The sequence below is a fragment of the Molothrus ater genome, chromosome 2 (genome assembly GCF_012460135.2).
Source record: "Molothrus ater isolate BHLD 08-10-18 breed brown headed cowbird chromosome 2, BPBGC_Mater_1.1, whole genome shotgun sequence".
NCBI lineage: Eukaryota > Metazoa > Chordata > Aves > Passeriformes > Icteridae > Molothrus > Molothrus ater.
In genome coordinates this window covers 85267708-85287943 of record NC_050479.2, presented here as the reverse complement: position 1 = coordinate 85287943, position 20236 = coordinate 85267708, and the positions used below count along the sequence as shown (strand labels likewise).

General features: G+C 39.7%; 1 protein-coding gene across 1 annotated transcript in view; it reads right to left on the bottom strand.

Moving 5' to 3' along the window:
* The window catches only part of TENM4 (teneurin transmembrane protein 4), a 601532-nt gene that overhangs the window by 401010 nt on the left and 180286 nt on the right, over positions 1-20236 (bottom strand).

Below are 20236 nucleotides of genomic sequence, written 5' to 3'. Positions count from 1 at the left end.
GATGAAAATAAAAATATATATTTTTTTAGTTTATATGGTTATCCCAAATATCTAGTTTTAAGTCTTCTTCCTTTGTTAGAGAGAAATGGCTGAGATCTTCCAAAGATGCCTCTTGCTGTTTCCACTCTCACATCAGTAAACTATATCCTGTGAAATTGCGTGTGGCATCGAAGAGTCCAAATTTAATGATGCATGTGTCACAAACCTACCACACTACAAGCAGGAGGTTCAACAAAAGTGTAGAGCAGCACTGGGGCTCCTCTTCGGCCTCTCATTAGCTAGTTAGTCTCAAGTCCCTTTTCTTAGCCCCTTTCCTTGTCTCAGGGAGACCATGTCCCATATAGACTGGAAAGGCAGAGAACACAGAAAGAGGGTGTGTGTAGTTTCACTGAAAGCCACATTTGTCAGACCCATCAGCTCTCCCAGGTTACCCACTTTGTCAGATATGCATCCATTTTACATTCACTCTGGTGCACAAGATCTTGAAGAATTGGAAAAAAAAATAATAGAAGGCAGAGTGATATGGTAGCATACTGTTAGGGACGTGGGATTCCATGTCTTTCTTTGGCAACTTCTTTCTGCATATATGGTCCAAAACTGCATTGACCTTTGAATCTTGCCAATTGCAAATTAATTTGAATCCAAGCTGTCTATTGAAAAGGTGCAAAGGTCACCTTTAAATAGCTGCTCTGCTACGTTGCCCTTTACTCCATGGTCCACATCCTTTGTCTTCTTCCAATTAATTCTGCTTCTTCAAGAACACTCCTTGCTGCTGATTGTGCTCTCGTACAGACTATTTCTCCTCCACATGCATTTTTCAAAGCCGCATCTCATTTTGTCATTTCCTGCCTAAGGTTTCTAGTCTCTCTATTTTTGCTGATTTATGCAGTGCCTCCCAATTTGGATCATTTGTGATTTTAATTAACATGTACTCTTTTCCTGTCTTCTGGCTAATGAATGAAGATATTTAAAGAAGACTGGACTCAGGAATGCTCCCTGATGTTCCCCCACTAGAAAACCCACGTGATTCAACACATTTTCATTTATTATCTCACTTCACTAATGGCCCTGTGGATGGTTTTTAATCAACATCACAGAGTCCTTATCTAAGCCAATCTGAATTAATTTTCTGAGTATCCTCTCTTGGTGATGCTCACTTCAAATAGAAGAAAACAAAAGCAGAAGAGGCCATCACTCACCAGAATGCTTTTCTGTGAGACCTGGAAATGAGGAGGTAGTGAGAATAAATTGTTCACTTTCCTCTCTCAGGACTCTGGTAGTCTTGGGATCCCCTGTCACCATAATACCTATACCACTCCTGATTTTCAATATAAGTATTTTAAAACTGTTTGTCAAGGCAGGGAAGTGTTATTATTCCCACTTTGGAGAATAAACTGCAGCACAGAAAATATAAGTGGTCTGCTCTGCTCCTTTAGCAGTCATGGTTAGAAACTGAGGGTTTAAGGTTGCTCTTGCATTTACACCTGTCTTCTGAAAGTTACTGTGACATGCCTACATGTATATCTCTGGGATGACCCATCAAATGCAACATCAAAGTGATTTCATCTCTTAAACAAAAAAAATAACCAACCAACCAAACCAAATCCAACCAAAACAATACAAACCCCTAAATGTCAGTACATCTGTATTTATATCATGACCTGAATGCCATTTTGAAAGAACAGGCCCAAATAATGTAAAGTGATTCAGAAAAGGTGAGACTCAGGTATTCAGAACATATAACTGCCTAATCCAGACCACAGGATACAGAATAAGTCTTATAGCAGTACCTGTTGGATCTAGTCCTTAAAGTTATTTGGGCATCTCTTTCTCACTCAGCTGAGTTTTGAGATATTCTTGAAGTCCTGGACCAAAATGCTTTCCTTGATGCTATACAGGATGTTTATACTGGATTTGAATACAGATCCACAAAGTCTAAAATATGGTCCCCACCTAAGAACTTCTTTCTTTTCCTATCAAGAGTATAATTATGTCATGTGATGGACATTTCAGCTCCAGTCATAGCTCTGTGCTCCCTAAAAAGTAGGGTCCTACTGACTACATGCACAGTATCCTCCACAGTCACCTCCTGATAAACAATTTTAATATGGTAGTTACATTTCTCTTGGATGAAAATTAAAAACACCTTTCTGCTACAGCAAAAAGGCATGTATAGCATTGATTTATTTATGTGGGTAATTTATTTTCTGAAATATTAATTGATGTTTCTGAATGAGCTCTGAATTATTTTCAAAAGCTTGAAGTTTATGCATTTTTTAATAAAAGCCAGCAGGACTTTTTTTAAATATTGCTATTATCCCCTCTTCCCACTCACCCTCTTTATAAATCAAAACCCGTGGGGAGAAAAACAGACCAACAAAACCCTTTCACCCCCATTAAAAAAAAAAAAAGGAAAGGAAAGGAAAGGAAAGGAAAGGAAAGGAAAGGAAAGGAAAGGAAAGGAAAGGAAAGGAAAGGAAAGGAAAGGAAAGGAAAGGAAAGGAAAGGAAAGGAAAGGAAAGGAAAGGAAAGGAAAGGAAAGGAAAGGAAAGGAAAGGAAAGGAAAGGAAAGGAAAGGAAAGGAAAGGAAAGGAAAGGAAAGGAAAGGAAAGGAAGAAAAAGAATGAAAAAGGACAGGGACCAAATATTTCCAGAGCATCAACAATCATAAAGAAACCAATCACAAGCTAAGAAATTATCTAAGGGAGCACAGAGGGAGGTAACAATATGAAGAGGACAATTTAGAAAATATTTGCAGAAGCAAAATTTATAAATACTCATTATATCTTTTAAACACATGTTGAAATTAATATGTGTTCTTGCTTCTTCCTTTCCCATTAATATATTTAGTGCAAGAAGATATGTAGGATAAAATATTGTCACCAATATTCTCTTTCTATTAGGAAATAATTACACAGTTTTTTCACTCCAAACTTTTAAACATGGCCCAGTTGGAAATGAATTGCCTTTGACATGCTAAAAATAAGCACGAGAAACTTAATCTAAGTCCATCAACAGTGCAATTCATACTATATGCCACTTCTGTAAGGTGTAATTAACAGTGCATTGCTATAATTTATTATTGGTTTAAAAAGCCTGAAAATCAGATCCTTACAGTAAAATGGGAAAATGGGAAGCTATATGCCAGGCATATTATTCTGGCTTATATTAATTCAGTTATTTTACCTTTGGTGCACATCCATCTATCCATACAATGTGAATGCTCCATTGAGAATGATGCTGGGTACTGAACTTTCAGCTCAATATGAAATACGAACTTTGAAGCATAGCTCCAATAATACTTCCATTTGCATTATTATGATTAACATTCCTCTGAATAGGAAGCATCCACTAATATTAATTGCAGAAATAGTGAGATTCCAATTGCCATAAATCACTGTGCAGTGTAAAGCAAGCTCTCAGAAAACAGCACAGAAAAACTCTTTTTTGGTTCTTTTTCTGAGTTCACTTCAACCTCATTTTAACCAGGCTTATTCATTTGTGTCCATTGACAAGACAGTAGTTATGGTTTTCTCTTGATTAGCACATTCTTTTAGGTAAGGTCCCAAACAGCTTTCACATGAAAGGTTGAATCCAACAGAGCATGTTTTTTCTCATTAAAGACTTAGCATTCACCCACAGGTAATTTATCACACAGATACTCCCTGTCTCACAGGAAGGAGAGTGGCCTTGAAGCCAATGTTCTTGGTCTGATCAGTTTTTTCCAGAACAGTTGAAATGAATGCCTTTTCAAAGATGGTGTTTGCTGAATTCATTTAGTAAGTGAAAATATGGGAAGGGAAAAGATACACAGTTTCTCTATTAAAGCACAAGGAGACATTTTGCCTTATTTGAAACAATATTATCACAAAATCTGTATGATCTTATTGAAATTTAATTAATATATTTATATATTTGTATCAAGTCAACATTTCCCCTTCACTGCCATTTCTTTCTTACACAGTTAGCAAAACTGTCAATATTCATTGATTCATCAAAGCAAGCAACCCTGACATTTGGTGCATCAGCTTTCATTTGTAACAGGCATACGATGCAATGATTTATTTTGATGTATTGCATTTTACCCTAAAGAGCATCCAAAAATAAAAATGCTTTCATTAGAAGTGTTGCGAAAACAAGGCATCTTCACACACAAGGAAAGAAAAATTTCTTGCCACCTGTGCTCTTTAGTCCAGACTTTTGATGGTTGGATTGCTTTGGAGTTTGCCTGCTTGGGGGTTTTCAGACACTCTATTTCCAAATGTATCATATATTAAAAAAGCAACTGGAGGGTCTAAGCAGTGTTCAGAGCTGGAAAGAGCAGAGATTTTCCTAGCTGGTGTCCTGCTTTGATTAACTCACAGTAGGTGAGGTGCCCCTGAATTACTGTGGTATCAACTGAGTTCCTGATGACAGGGCCCACCTTGCTCTTCCTGAGACAGCAATTAGTGCCAACCTCAAAGACACCAGAAATGGTCATAGATGGCCTGGCTACTTGGCTGCCAGTGGGAGGGTGAGGAAAGGTCATGGACATATCCTCACCTAGGACATTCATACTAACTTGCTTTTCTGGCCAAGAATACTTTATCTTTGCTCCTGATAGGAGAACCCACAAAGCAGTTATTCATTTCCAGGTAGGAAACATGTTCCAACTGCAAATAATTCTTTTAGCAGACATTTACCATTAAGTACAGGTTTAAGTCTCACCAGGGACATCAGAGCTTCAACATGTGCTTGAAGTCAAGTGTTCCCTCAGAGGGCTGTGGCTGAATGAGGACAGTCTGATGAACTGGAGACACTAAGGAGCAGGAGTAAATACATATGCCTGCATATACTGGTCTCTGCTGCTTCTGATTGTGTCTGTGCTGCATATTTCTCTCCAGCTCCTTTTCCATTATCATCCTGTGCTGCAAGAGATGACGCTGACACAGCGACTAAGTGGAGCGAGGCAGGAAGAGGAGACAGGACAAGAAGAAATGAGCTGAAAATCATCCTCCCAAATGAAGCCCTGCTCAGAGGACAACATCTCATTATTTTGTTCCCCCATGGAGAACAGAAAGGCATGGCTGATGTGTTTGGAGATCATAGGCATGTTCCAAAAGGCAGCAAATGAAAGCAGAAGAGAGTCTATTTGGGTTATGCAGAGCCAAAGGACACCCTTCTGTAAGATGGCATTTTGCTTTGCAGTGACTGAAGCCCAACCACCACCATAACCTTTTCATTCTCTACAACTCCCTGTAAGAAGGTTTTAGAAAGGTGTGGATTGGTCTCTTTTCCCAGGTAACAAGCAACAGGACAAGAGGAAATTGTGCCAGGGGAGGTTTAGATTGAATATCAGGGAAAATCCCTTCATTGAAAGAGTTGTCAGACACTAGAACAAGCTGCCCAGGGAATTGTGCAATTTTGAACTTCAACAGCCAGAATGGTGCCCCAGTGCAGTGGGTGTTTTTCACATCCTAGTCTGTTCCAGTTCTGTTGTAAGGGCCATTTCACTGTATTTTGTCTCTTATATTTTCTTTGTTTGGTTGTTATTTTTAAGGGTTTGAGTTTGGTTTTTTTTTTTTCCTTTAAGAAGGGTGAAGCTGTTTTTTAAGTAGCTTATAGAAGAGATTAAAAAAAGGTTGCACAGTGGAGGCTTTGGAGGCTTCTCAGAAATAAGATAATTTTCTTGGTGTGTAGTAATTTCAAGTGAAAAATTGGACTTCTAGGAAATGATAACACAAGTAAAGGATGTCGAATGCATCGCAGAAGAATTACATTTTAATGTTCATCAATGAATTGCAGTGCTGTGCTCTTTGCATACCAAGCTCTTCTTTCTCACTTGAAGGAAGATCAGCAGATATGCTTTGTGTGAAAAATTAGCTTTCATGTTCTACTTTTAACTGTGCCATACCTAAGTCTCATTTTCTTGCATATGCTTTGGTCATCAGAGATGTATCCAGCTAACTTCAGACATCTGTATAATAGAAGTTAAAGAGCTATGGCCTAGTCTAAGTTACATGTCTAGTTTTAGTTGAATGAGTTACCAGTCAGTGAGTCTCACCCCAAGATATGTTTTCTCAGTGTAAATGAATAACTGCTCCACCACTCATTAATTTTAATGCTACACTGACAAAGGCTGAGCAGCATTTCAGTAATGACACTGTTCAAAGTATTGCAATAGCAAATAATAACAAATTTGGCAAATAACTTATTTTATCAAGCCAGGAGAACTCAAGGACAAAATATCCTCTTCTGGTCAACTGGAGCAAAGAAACAGGGCATTTCCATCAGCCTGCAAAGTTGCAACCTTGATTGAGCTGCTTCGATTGTGCAAATTTCACTCACTGAACTTAGATTTCAGGTGGACAAAGAAATTGTATCAAAAGGCAACAACTTTTCTCTCACAGAAAACTTGGTCCTCTATTTGCAGAGTTTAAAATTAACACACCATACTATGAGGCACTGGAACATGCTGTCCAGAGAAGTTGTGAATTCCTCCTCCTTGGAAATGTTCCAAGCCAAATTGGATGGGGCTTGGAGCAGCATGGTCTAGTGGAGCGTGTCCCTGCCATGGCAAGGAGGTTGGAACTAGACAATCTTTATGGTTCCTTCCAACCCAAAACATTATAGGAGTCAATATCCATCTGATCAAGGCTTGCAAACATTTTAGAAAGCCATCATTCTTGCACATGCAAAACCTTTTTTTGGATTGTACTTCAAAATTTGCTTTGACATGCTCATAATCCATATAGCAAAATTCAAAGCATTAAAATATGACTTTTATGCAATAGCATAGCCAAAATAAATATTTTCCTGGTCTACTGTGGAAAAAAAGTCTTCTTTGGCTTCTGGATCATTTTTTCAGCTACTCCTTTATCTGTGGGAAAAATATTTTTTCTGTTGAGTTAATTTAATAAGTAAAAATGTTTCTTCTGGCCTATTTGAAGTGCGTATTTAAAATGTCGTTGTAAAAGAAAGAGTTTTTGTATTGCCTAGAAAAGTATCATAGTATGTTGCCCAGTTCACAACAGATGTTTCTGTAATTGTTCCTTGATTCTGTAGCGGCTTCAGGTCTTTCAGCAGAGCCTTGACCAGCAATAAAATGTAATTTGACCATCAATACACTTTTCGTTAAAGCTGTTAAATGGAAGGAATAGTTTTCCCCTTTATCCATTGCTGATCTAATCCAAAACCCTTCCAAAGCTTTCAAAGGATGGGTAATTGCTGCCCCTATTTTTTTTTTTGCCAGAGGGTAGGTAAGCTGACATTGATAAGTTTAGAGGAGCCCAACTATTGAGCTCGAGGATGCAAAACTTGATCCTAATAAAGGCTGGAAATTGTGGACTAAGCTATATGGACCCCACGTTTCTTGTAAACTATGAATACTGCTGCATCTCACCTTACAGATCCAATGTGGTAATTTTCTAAGTAATTTGAACTTTGACATCCTCTGGCTTGGAAATATTGAAGAAAAGTGGGAATTCCCTGCAAAGTTTTTATGCCACTTGCCACTTTCACTTTCACCTCAAAAAATCCACTGAAAAATCTGTCTTGGCAAATTTCTTAAGGGTAGAAAACAAAATACGCAACACCAATGATTAAGAAGATGTACGAAGTGAAATCTCTCAGTATAACCATTGCATCGAATTAATGATACCTGAAATGGACATTAAATAATATTTGAACATATTTTTAAAAGCTGTTTTCTCAGAAATTTAAAAATTATATTGCTTCTAGAGTGGACCAACAGGTAGTAGGCCAGATAGCTGCATTAATAAGAACAATACAATGTGAAGAGAGGGCAAGGACACTGCTCCTGAATCTGAGTGCTTCTGTGTTGGGAGGATGTGCTCCTCGCCCTTGACTCCTCGCTTCCTGGTGCTGTAACACTGCTAGGGAGGGTGTTGAGAAAGGGAAACACTCCCGGTGGATCATGCCGGAACTTGTGATTCCTTCTCCTGTGCCTCTCCCTCCAGCTCAATGTGATCACACCCCAAGACTTGACAGGCCTAACGGGGTATGGGCAGTGGTCTACAGGTGTCTGACCAAGTGTGTTTCTGACCCTGAGAGATGTCACCACCTATGTCAGGCATCTTCTGGGCTGGTGGGTCTGACACGTCACTTAAGGAAGACCTGCACCTTTCCAAATCAGTAAAGAAAGGCCAGGTTGGATGTCCTGGGACATACCAAATGAATCAAACCTTTAATTCATCAGAGGATACATTCATAGCTGTATTCTACCTCTGCAGCCCACAACACATCATGTCTACCTTGTTGCTGTGTGCTTGGTAGACTGTCCTGCTGGCCCTCATGCTGAGGCAAATGTAGGCATGCTGTGATGCCCTCTCTGGAAACCATGGAAGAATTTACCTCTTGTATTTAGGCAGCATATTGACATTTGAATGGCTTTAACAGGAGTCCCTACTGCAAGGGAGCAATCAAGGTTAGAGCTATGAAAAGGCTTTCATTTGTGATGACAGGAGAAGTCTGTGGCCTCTGAATGCCCTTTGCTCCCTACTTTGCCTATTCTGAAAACCCAGGGTGAATAATTTAGATACTTCTGGAAAATCGCAAGAATGAGGTGGTATTAAAAAAGGTCAAAGCATACACATTTAATTATGTGGCTGGACACACACACACAAACAAATGTATCTACATATATGTACATACACACATGCACATATATATGCACATAGAGAGATTTTCTGTTCTCCAAATAACTACAAATGGCACATGAGGGCTGAACAGCTGGAGCTAGATTGGTATATTGTACTGTACTGTAGTGACTCAGCACAGGAGCATTTAATTTCCTCCCAGAGCCATGACGTCTCTCCTTCTCAACTGGAAAGACTGGGGTGGCTGAGCCGCCTTTTTTTCTTACTGAGTACCTCTGATGATACCTTGTAAAGAATATGCTGTAGATAAGAATTGCAGCATTTTTCTTAATTTCCCTTAAAATAAATAAAAAATGGGCATTCAGAAGAACTCAAACCTCAGAATATTCACACCCAAATGCAAAAATCCCACTTAGTTCCTGTGCCATGAGAAAAGCCTCATCACTAACCCTCAATTTGGACCTTCTATTTAGCCCCTTAATTAAACAGGAGCACACATTTTTTCACGTGCTAGGACAGCAAGAAGGAACCTGTTTAATGAGATGCCATAACAGCCCCTCCACCTGACTTGTCACAAATATCTTTACAGCTGTGCTTGTACCAGGAAAAATTCACTGAATTCGGGAATAGTTCACTGAATTATTTTTTCTAATCAGCCTTACTACTATCCCATCCCTGCCCAGCTAATAAATTGCATAAAAATAACATTTCTGCTTCTGTAGAAAATTTGTAATTCTCTAATGGCAAAAGCATCCCTTTCCAAGCTATCTCTCAGGACAATGACATTAAGTTTTGACTTCAGCTACTCTTCCACATTTAATTAGCAAGGAGAGTGTCAAGCTAATGTTATCATCTCAAGTAAATTGATGGGAACTTTCCCCACACAATAGAAGTTGAATAACAGCAGAGGATCCTCATGCATCCCTCTTGCTCAGCTCCCAGGACTATATTCCTCCTGCTGCTGTGTAGTGTAGATTGGTATTTTACTTCTTATCAATAGATCTCCATCATTCTGAATGAGAATGACGATCCTTCAGACCTGGTTTTTAAAGCAAACCTATATCCATAAGAGCAATTAGTCCCCCGCTGTGAGTTTAGACACACCAGCTCCACTGCAGCTGCTGTCTGTTGCCAGCACTAAATTTTCCTCAGTAGTGGATCAACGTGTTTAAACACTTTGATCTTCTTTATCTCAGGCAGGAGATTTGAAAGACTTCTGGTTAAACAAGTTTTCTTTTGGGTGAAACTCCATCTCATCCACCCTTTCAGTGCTGACCCAAAACATTTGTGCTTTATTTACTGGAGAGGCATCGTCTTTTGAAATGGCTTCTCACATCCTCTCAGGAAGACTTTTTTTTCATTCCCCCCTAACGTTGAGCTTAAGTAACGGTACTTCAAACAGCAAATAAGAGGCACAAAGGGGACTCAGTCTTCTATGCAGCAATTCAAAACCATCTTAATCTCCATCACGCACTTTCTGATTTTCTTTTTAATCTCCCGCAGCACAGTGTGCACCAAACACAGCTGAGAAGTTGCTATTTAAGCTGCCTTATTACTGTTACGCTACAAAAGCTTAACTCCTGTTTGGAAGAGATGAGCACAAATGAACAAACACAAGGGAACAGGCATCTTCAATGTGGGTACAGCAGAGTAGTTGACAGGGGATAAGAAATAGTGTTGGGTTGAGGTTTATTCTGTTTTCTCACTTCACAAGCAGCCACAAGTGAACTATTAGTGATGTGAAACTGGTGAGCAGGGAAAAGCATGGGGTGACTGTTAGGCTTATTCCTCCAACCACTGCAGAATTCCTGATTTTCCTAGCCAAAATAACTCTTTCCCTCTTTGCATACCATAGGGTTGATACAGCTGTGAATAGGGAATCCAAATCAAATCTCATTCATGAAATTACTTACCTGAGCTTTGGACTGTAGATTGATTTACCACCAAACTGACTAAATTTATTCTCATATAAAATCTTACCTCCTGTGATAAAAACAAGAATTACACTGCTTGTAGAGCTGATGGAAAGAGGCAAAGAACAAACCTTACTGCAGCCTTTCAGAACTTCAAAGTGGCTTATAAGAAAGATGGGGACAGACTTGAGTAAGGCCTGCAATAATGGGACAACGGGTAATGGATCTAAATTAAAAATGGGTAGATTTAGAGTAGGTAGAAAGTATTTTACAGTGAGGGTGGTGAGACACTGGCACAGGTTGCCCACATAGGTGGTGGATGCCTCATCCTTAGAAACATTCAAGGTGAGGACTGCAAGGCTCTGACCAATCTTGTATGGTGGAAGGTGTCTCTGCCCATGGCAGGGGGGTAGAATTAGATGACTGTTAAAGGTTCCTTCCAACACAAACCACTCTGTGATTCAGTGATTCCAGAAGGAGCCCAGAGAGTTTTACTGATATTAAAACTTTCTGAATGTTAGGATCATATTAAAAGGGCTGTGATTTTATCAAAATACTTGCTCAGAAATGCAGAAAAAACATTTCCCTTCACCCCAGTATCTGGTGCTGGCAGTGACACAGAAATAACAGAATAATTAGAATAAACAGCATAATTAGAGACTTTGCTTTTTTTCATAAGGGCTTGCTCCCTAGGCATGATTTTAATACTACAATCAGAAGAGCTGATAGAGAGACAGATAACTGAGTCAAAACTTAGGTGAATTTTGTTTCTGCTGCAGTTTGAGCGCTCCCACCCTGCACCAGCTGGTTTTATTACGCAGGTGGATGGAATGTGTTCTGCTCCATTTCCAAGGGAGCCACACAAGCCTAGCATAAATCAGTCAGCGAGTACCTTGAACCACACATATTAGGAATGTAAGCAAGAGGAATTCCAAAATGAAGCATGTTTAGACAAAGAGGCAATTATGGCATGGAGAGGAAAGGAGTGTAAAAATTTCATCTGGGATGGAGCACAGTAGCTCAAGGAGGTGGAAAGTCTGATTCTTTATTTATATAGCCTCATAAATGGGGTGGTTTTAATCCCCTGCATATGATATAGCAATATCTATTAGAAGTGAATATCACAGACTGATTCCCAAAGAGGATTTAGGAGACTGGTCTTACAATATCCACACAGTTCAATGAGCCAGACTCAGGTCTCATTTACAAAGAGTCTGCCCAGGTGCGCTTTTATGGACATTGGAGTTATGCAGAATGGAGGCAAATGATACATAAATGTCGTGGGTTTGCACTGCAGACAAAGGAGGGGTGAACAAAGCTGCTCGTGTCGCTGCATGCTGCAAGCTTGACCATAAAAATGCATTCCCAGTGGGTCAGCACCTGTTTAGATAAATGGTTTACTTGAAATACACAATGCAGGAGAGCTCGCTCATTTATCCATATGGCACTAACACGAATTGCCAGCTGTGGCCAGTCGTCCAATATGTTCTCTCTCCATCTATGACATATGAAACCATATGGTATCATCTATCCATTAGGAAGAGATCATTTTCAGACAGGAAGGTTTTCTGACACAATTATTAGCTGTGGCGTTCTTGACCAGGAACAGGCCGAAATAGACAGGAAACAAAAAGAGGCTTATGCTGTCTTAAAGAGTCAAGTGAAGAATTTTCTGTTTTTAAATCATCTTTAAAGCTTCTCTTTTTTTTTTTTTTTTTTTTTTAAAGTGCCTTTTATCTCTCAGCTTAATGTCATTCTGCTGCATGAGATGCCTTTCTCTTCAACCATTTCTGCAGCAAGTAATCATGGCACAAGAGGCTACTGGCTTCCTTGGAGCTTGGGCTTGATTGGGGCCCTCACGCCCGCACGCAGGTACGTGACTTGCTGGAAACGGCCTCTTTTAGGAGTAACTGCTCTACCTCACCCTGTTCAGCAAATATGTGGTCCCAAAACTGCGACTCAAATGTACTTTGTTCCCAAGTGTCCTTGTCTACACAATGTAGACGTTGCTCTGAACTAATGCTAAACACCGTATATCAGCATAAAATCAAAGGAAAACAGTGTCAAAACAGAGTCACTGGCTGAATTCAATAATATCTTTATTGAGACAGAAAATCCTATTAAGGCAGTTCGCCTGCTCTGAATCTGGAATAACTCAATTACTCTTGATTTGCACCAATGCAAATGAGATGAGAATCTGCCCCCAGAACACTTGCTAGCTATGCTCATTGACATGATCAGAAGTACAGTGTTCCCTATAATCAGCCTTGGTTTACCTCTAATGGATATAAGCAGAGACAAGAGCCTCAGGCATTTCAGGCTGTGGAGTGAATAGCTGATCCCTGTCTGCTTGTAGAGTATGCAGATTATATATGGAGAATCAGAGAAGCTTATTTTGGAAATTAAGCAGCCTCCAAATGAGTCTGAAATCCAGAAATATTGCTTAACAGCAGCACTTACAGATAGAGGATCTCTCCTCCCATATGCATTGTATCTCACCTAATCCAGCAGAAACCTTCTGAGTTAAATCAGCATGCAATGAAAATATGCTCTGACCTGTGGTACAGCCCAGACTATCCATGGAAGAGAAAGATAGCATAATTACTACTAACTTTAAAACTAAATTGGAAGTAAGAAGTCCTTTGATCTAGCACCCTGGTACTTGAAACAAGGTTCGAGCTCCTACATCCAGTGATTAGAGATAGACCAGTCCACAGACAGTTCGAAACTCAGTTGTGCCAAGTGCAGACTCAATAGATGATGCTAAACACAGGTAAAATTTTGTAAAATGATTGGTTACAGTCTTCTGCTTAGCACACCAGGGGCCCATATCCAGTCCTTTTCTTCCCCCTCCTGTTTTATAGGAGTTGAGGAGATAGATCTTCTGAAAGGATTTGGATCTGGGTAACAAGTTTTGTGTTTTCCTGTTAACAGCGTCATATCATGCATTCTGAAAGAGAGAGATAGAGAGCTGCTTTTCATACCAACACAGGCCACAGTTAGGGAAGTAAATGGGAAGCTGGGATGAAGACAAAACATATATATCTTTGTAATCTATCTATCTGATGGTTATCAGAACACAGTAAGAAACACCAGCCAAGAACCTTTGCAAGCAGTCTAGAGGCTACTCACACCATAACAAGGCAATTTAATGTGCAGTAAGTGGAGATTTCAGGCAACTTTTTCCTGGCTAGATGCCCATATGCAGAAGGTGACCACAACAAACACAGTAAGTGAGAATTCATATAAAACACTTCAGAGTATTTTAGGCACCTATTTACAAGCAACACAATGCACATAAAATCAGGAACCTAAACCTTCTTCTAGTTAATGCAGAAATTTCCAGATAAGGTAACACTTAAAATTAGTATTTAACTAACAGATGGCACAGATAGCACAGTAATTGTCCATTTTGCTGACAAAACAAGGAGACAATGACTCAGTCTTGCCTAGAGACAGCACTAACTGGGAAGCAGGATACACCGATTTGTTTCCTGTCTATATGGAATGAGCTCCATACATTACTATTTCCAGGGACATTAGCCCACAGTTTTCCAGTCCCTTTCTGATACTCCAGTTCGTATAATAAAGGATGCTGTTGACCATCTACTAGTCACAAGCACTTGTTCCAGCACTTTTCTCTTTTTCCCATTACCAGGGACACTTTTGTGATGTATCTGATTCTTATGAGATGTTTCTGAATACCTGATTTTCTTTCCCAAGCTACGATAATATGGAGCAGTACTGGCATATTGGCATCTCAGAAGGTTTCTAGTATTCCATCTTGAAGGTTGTGATCCCAGTTCTTTTTGCAATGACTTACTTATTTTTGTGACATCATGACATTGTTCTCCCACTGATGATTTGCCTTTCTTTGGTCCTTTAACTGTTTATACTTGACATGACTTCATCATGCATACCAGACATATTTTAAAACACCACATACAAGCATCTCACCAGAGGAGCAGTTTAGCTCACTGCCATGTCATGCCATGCCTTAGTAGCTCAACCCATTGTTTTCCCAGATTTAAATCCATACCAGCAATTTTCTCACTCATATTTGTCACTCACTGCCAGACACGAAGTCAACACATCACTTCAGCTCTGACATGTATATCTCTACTTTAGGCTAAAATTGAAATAAAAATGTTTCTTAAATCTACTAGTGTATTGGTTAGGACTGTGGAGATCATAATCAATCAGGAAGTGATAAAAGAAGATAATTCATATGCTTTGATGCATTTTTATGCACAGACAGGGTGATTAAAACATACAGATCAATACAAATATTCCACATAGCCATGAAAAGTTTATAAACTGGCATTTGCTGCTTTTATAACTATATTTGACAAAAATATCCTAAAAATTCAGCAACATTTAGAGGTTGTTGTCACAACCTAGTATATTTCCTGGGAATTTATAGGATTATTTGCTTTGTTCAGTCTTTTTCTGATTCTACACCCACTACAAATGAGCACTATGCCATTGGTGCCAACCTGAAAGAGTATTCTGAGAACATGGATAGTAACAGTATTTATCTCAAGCACAAAGCTTTGTGGATATATAAAGCATTAACAAAGCCTACATGCTGCACAGACCATGCTACCCAACTTGAGTAATAATGTCTTCTACAAAAAGGATACCTTCCCACTTATAGGACCAACAAGCTCCTGAGCTGCCCAACAGCTGACTTCAGAGCCATTGCACTAAAATCTGGAGAAAGTCATCAGAAGTTGTCTGCTTTAATATTTGTCACACTTAGCCTTTAAAAAAATCTTCCAGGTACATTTATTCTCACAATTTTTTTAACATCTCTGGTCACAAGTCAAAGCCAACTTCCCAAATGTGGCAGAAACTATATCAAACTGTAACAGGACCTGAATTCCTTCTTATATCTGTTTTATTTAGTGTTTGGGAAGAAGATGCCCAAGACACACTACAAGGTGGATCAGTATGGAAGTGTTCTTTCAGGCTGCAAAAATAAAGATTCCAGCCAGCTACTTTTTGAGAAGCCCCAGAGCTGCAAACAACAAACAAGACCTTTAGACAGGTGGGGTCTAGCTAGAATTACCCCTGCTTTTCATTAACTTCAGTAGAGATGCATTGACACTGACATGGAATTAGTGTGAAGAGTAGTTTGTCTCTTACTGCAAAAGGCCAATGCCATCCAGATTCAGGGATGATACCTGCATCTTGTCCATTGCCATCATTCAACAGAATTATGACTCATCTATGCCTCCTACTCCTTTCCCCCTTGTCTACTGAGATGTGATGCCGTCTGGGACAGGGTCTCTCTCACACGCATTTAGCTGTGGGCTGATGTTGCCTGAAACTACAGCAGCATTCAACTGCTGTGGCAGTATTCATATACAAATACTCAAAACAACAGCAAAATGTCTACACCTACATAACATCTTTTCTGTGTGGGAAAGGGAATAAGCTGCAAAAGTCAAAGTCAGGTCTGCTGTGATGCAGTACCATGGTTTGTAACAGTACAGTTATTTTAGTAGAATATTTATATTCTCAGAAGACATAGTTATACTGCTAAAAAATCCAGTCTGTGCTAGAGTAGAATCTCTCACAATGCTGCTGCAATCTTGGCTGGTACCTGTGGATTTTACTGCAATGAAAATAATGAATAATAAAAAGTAATAATTGAATGTGAACTGCATGCACTGGGCTGTCATGTGTGGGCAATACAAACGACTTGCAGAAATTCTTCCTGCTCCTCTGTATTCTGCTCTTGGTGACAAGCTCTTTGTCAACTTTTCCTTCACTGTTAGCAATGAAAATGTGCATGTGTGGCAGCCAGTAACTCAAGCTTCCCATGGGGACAGTTAATTCTCTGCTCCTTGGTCCTGTGCTTATTTCCCTCAGTCACTTTTCCCCTACGGATCCAGTAACAGAGCAGAAAACGTGCCGGAAAGAGAATGAGAGCAATAATTAACCACAAGGAATGAAGGAATGGGACTGCTGAGAAAGCGCAAGAAGCAATGGCATGTCAAACAGCAAAACATCACTGCCTAATGGTTTAAACAAGGAACATGAAAGCCTTGCTCTTTCCTTTCCAGTGACACAGGAGTCTCCCTATCCACAGAAATATCTCTCTGTTAAAGGATAACATTAAACAATCCAATCTTTAATAAGCCACTGGAAACCCAGAGGCACAAGACAGACCGCCTTTGTTTATCACAGACCTTATATGCTCAGAGGTCTTCAGATGAATGAGGTGCCAGACAGCAGTCTGGGGGGACTGGGGATATTAACTCAACACCCTCCATCAGCTTCACAAAACCATCCCTCCATGCACTCAGACCCCACCCTGGCTTTCCCACACTGGCTGAGGATAATGAGGAAATTATTCCAAAACTATAGAGTCTAAAATAAATTTGCTTCTATATGAAAGTCAGATTTTATGCCATATATTTATACTTTATGCCACATATTTACAGGATCCACATCCAGAGGAAAAAAAAAATCTTAGCATTTATGAGTTCAACGGTAAAACTCCAAAGGAGTTACTCACTTGCCTAAGTAGGGGCTTCTAATTTTGAGATCTCCTGGGCTATCCCAGAGCTTGCCTATGTCATGTCTACCTTCTAGAACACCTTATGGCATCTCATAAAGCAGTGAATGCCTGTGTCAGGTACCTGAGCTCTTCAGTATATTCCAGGCTACAGTTTTACCCCAAGGCTAGTTCGTGATGAGATGGCAGAGTTTGCAGAAAGTTTTCTTTTCTTGCTTGGATCACACTGGCAATTAGTCCTTGGAGAACAAAACACTGCAGAGGAAGGACGAAAGCATGTGAACAGCACAGAGCTCATTTTGTCTCCAGCTGGCACGGGGAGCAGATAGAGCTTTTAAACAGCAAGTGTCAGAAGAAAAACTCTTAGGTCTGGATGTCAGGTCTTAAATTTTTTTCTTATTTGTAGGCTGAAAATTCAAAACTGTAACCGGTTAAATAGGGATTTGCCTAATGCCTCATATAAAGCTCACTGAGTTTTGCTCTAATGCCAGTTCTACACCTGCGTAACAGTGTTGGCTTCCACATTTGCAGCACTGGGGCACCAGCTCTACCTAATTTAATTGCAAGCATTAGATCAAGCTGCAGAGACATGCTTTCAAGAATTGGTATGTTTGAAGATCCATCCAAATCCCTGATCAAGACAAAGCAACCCCAAGCTACCTGTTTCATGTTTCTCTTTCAACAGCAAGCTAACACATATGGAAAAAAAAAATTGAGGTTTGTGCACTGTTCATAAAGGCTGGGCAGGCAAGTTTTGCCAAGAACTTTTTTCATATCCAGCTCCAAGTGCAGCCACCTGGGAGCCACTTGACTCCCAGGCTTGGTGGAAGTCATGCCAACTTCCCAAGCACATAATACGCTTGTTCTAAGAAAACAGAGCCAGTTTTTATCTTTATCTTTAAAAGTGAAGCAACCCAGAGCTCTGTCCCATTAGCTACACAGGACAGATAAGTTCAAAAGCACTTTGGCAGGGAACGTGTATCTGACACCCTTCCTATAAATGATGCCGCTCCAAATAGGTTCCTAAGCTAAACCACAGCCTATGATAGGACTTTGTTAAACAAAAGGGGATTTGTGAAGGTATGTGGCAAAAATCGGCTAGATGATAAGACAGATTATGCCTAGAAAACTCCTTTGAGCTTACAGTTCATCTATCTGGATAATCCCATGTATGAAGGTGGGACCGAAAAAGGTGGTGAAGCCTTATGTAAACAGGTAAGCAAATCCCTGCACAAAGCATGAGCCCTCTCTGGAAGCTGTAATGGAGAATCAAATGCATGTGGGCTGGGTGCGAATTCCTCATTTGCACCAGGACAGCAGTGTATAACAGCCTCCTTTGCTCTGCCTCACTCCTCACACTTGCAGAATAAAGACTCAAAAAATCTTTAAAGATGCCAGCATGGTGTTTACATCTTGCTACAAGGAGCAGAGAGCAGCAAGATTTTTATCAAGAAAATCTTCTTCAGAGTAAAATAATCACATGAAGGGGGAGACAGAAAACAGGCTGACTGTAGTGTGATAGAAATAGATACTATGATTTTTCTTGAACTTACAGAGTTAATTTTTGAGAAATTGCAGAACTTCCAAGCCTTAAGAAAATCTCCAGTAGAGGATGAGCTTATACATGATCAGTTTGTCCAACTTTCTGTTTTCCCTTTCTTACAGACCCCTTTGATGATTTTCAAGGCAAAGAAAGCTGGGCATTTTTTAGAAGGGGGCATCATGGTGAGGGAAGGGTTACAACAACAGATGCCCCACATTTGAAGTGCTTCTCTAAGCCTCTGTATGCACACAAACAAGAGATGCTGCTGAGCCTCTCTTCACATTAAAAAAGATAAAATCAGGTCACTTAAGACAGAGAGAAGAAAGAATGAGACAAAAACAGAGCTCAGAAGTCACCACTAAGGGAACATCGTGTACATATAAGAGTAATGCAAAGGGAAAAGTAAAATTCCTGCAGACTCCAGCTCTTGCATGAATTCTCTCTGTTGCTATGAGAATGATTGGGGTCTTTTTCCAGCCTTTCTTTCCCCACCTACAAAACGGGGACAGCACTTACATAACCACTTTGCAAAGTGCATAGGAGGATTAGCTGGCTGTCATCTGTTATATGAGCAGACCTATGAAAGTGCGAAGGAGTATTTTTAATAAATACCTCATTACCTTGTTATATTTTTGACTTAAATTCTTCCCAGGAAGGTCAATTGCATGTTTTTTTCTGCCATCCTCCCAAAAATGTGCATACCCCTTAACTATCTCATCCCTGATGAGCCATCTTTACCTAAAATGACTTGCACACAACATGATGTGCTTCTCTTGGTCAGTCACGTATGCAAGTCACAGTGAGCCACACATTAAACAATAACAGATTGATTTGTTTTTTAGTAATCTGACCTTGTTTGATCTGGACAGGCAATGGTGTTTTACATCCTGTCATGCTGCAAACATGACAGGCTATGGATCCTTGTTATGCTGCTGTGAATATTGAGTGATTCAAGTGAAGGATTCAGAATTCCACCACAGAAACAGAAATCAAAATAACTGTAAATAATGTGGGGTATTTAAATAACTTGGAAGTGGCTGCAGCCTTACTCTTCAGGCTTTAACCTGCACAAGCCCATGAGATTTTGTGCTCTTTGCAGCTAAGGACTAGGGCAAATTTCCATCATACGCAAAGCCTATTTCATTTGTTCTAATCAAGTTGACCTGGATTCACTTGGCTTCCTCCAAGCAAAATTCACTGTACTGCTCAAGAAAAAGAAAAAACCAAAGCCCTCACAATATCTGCCAGATGTAGTGACCCTCAGCTAAAAAAAAATAAAATTCATCAGCATATTATTTTATTTCTTTAGCTGATTTGCTTTTGTCTCCTAAAAGCCTCTGGGACACAAAGCCAGCACTAACTTTCGTCCCCATCACAATGCTCAGTGATAACATTAGCTTGACCCACTTGAGTGTTGCAATGAGTTATGGTAATAAATGACTGAAGGCAAATTGACTCTCCTGATTCTCCACAATGCAAGTCTCAATGCATATGAGAAGACTTGTTTGTTTTTTATCATTTTGAAGGCTTACCACTTACCAAGGAGCTCTTTCTAGGGAGAGGGAAGATCCCATATGACCCATGTAAAGATAGCAATAGTAAATAGTAATTTAGACTCGGTTTTGTGCACATTACACAAAAGAATGACTATAATAGG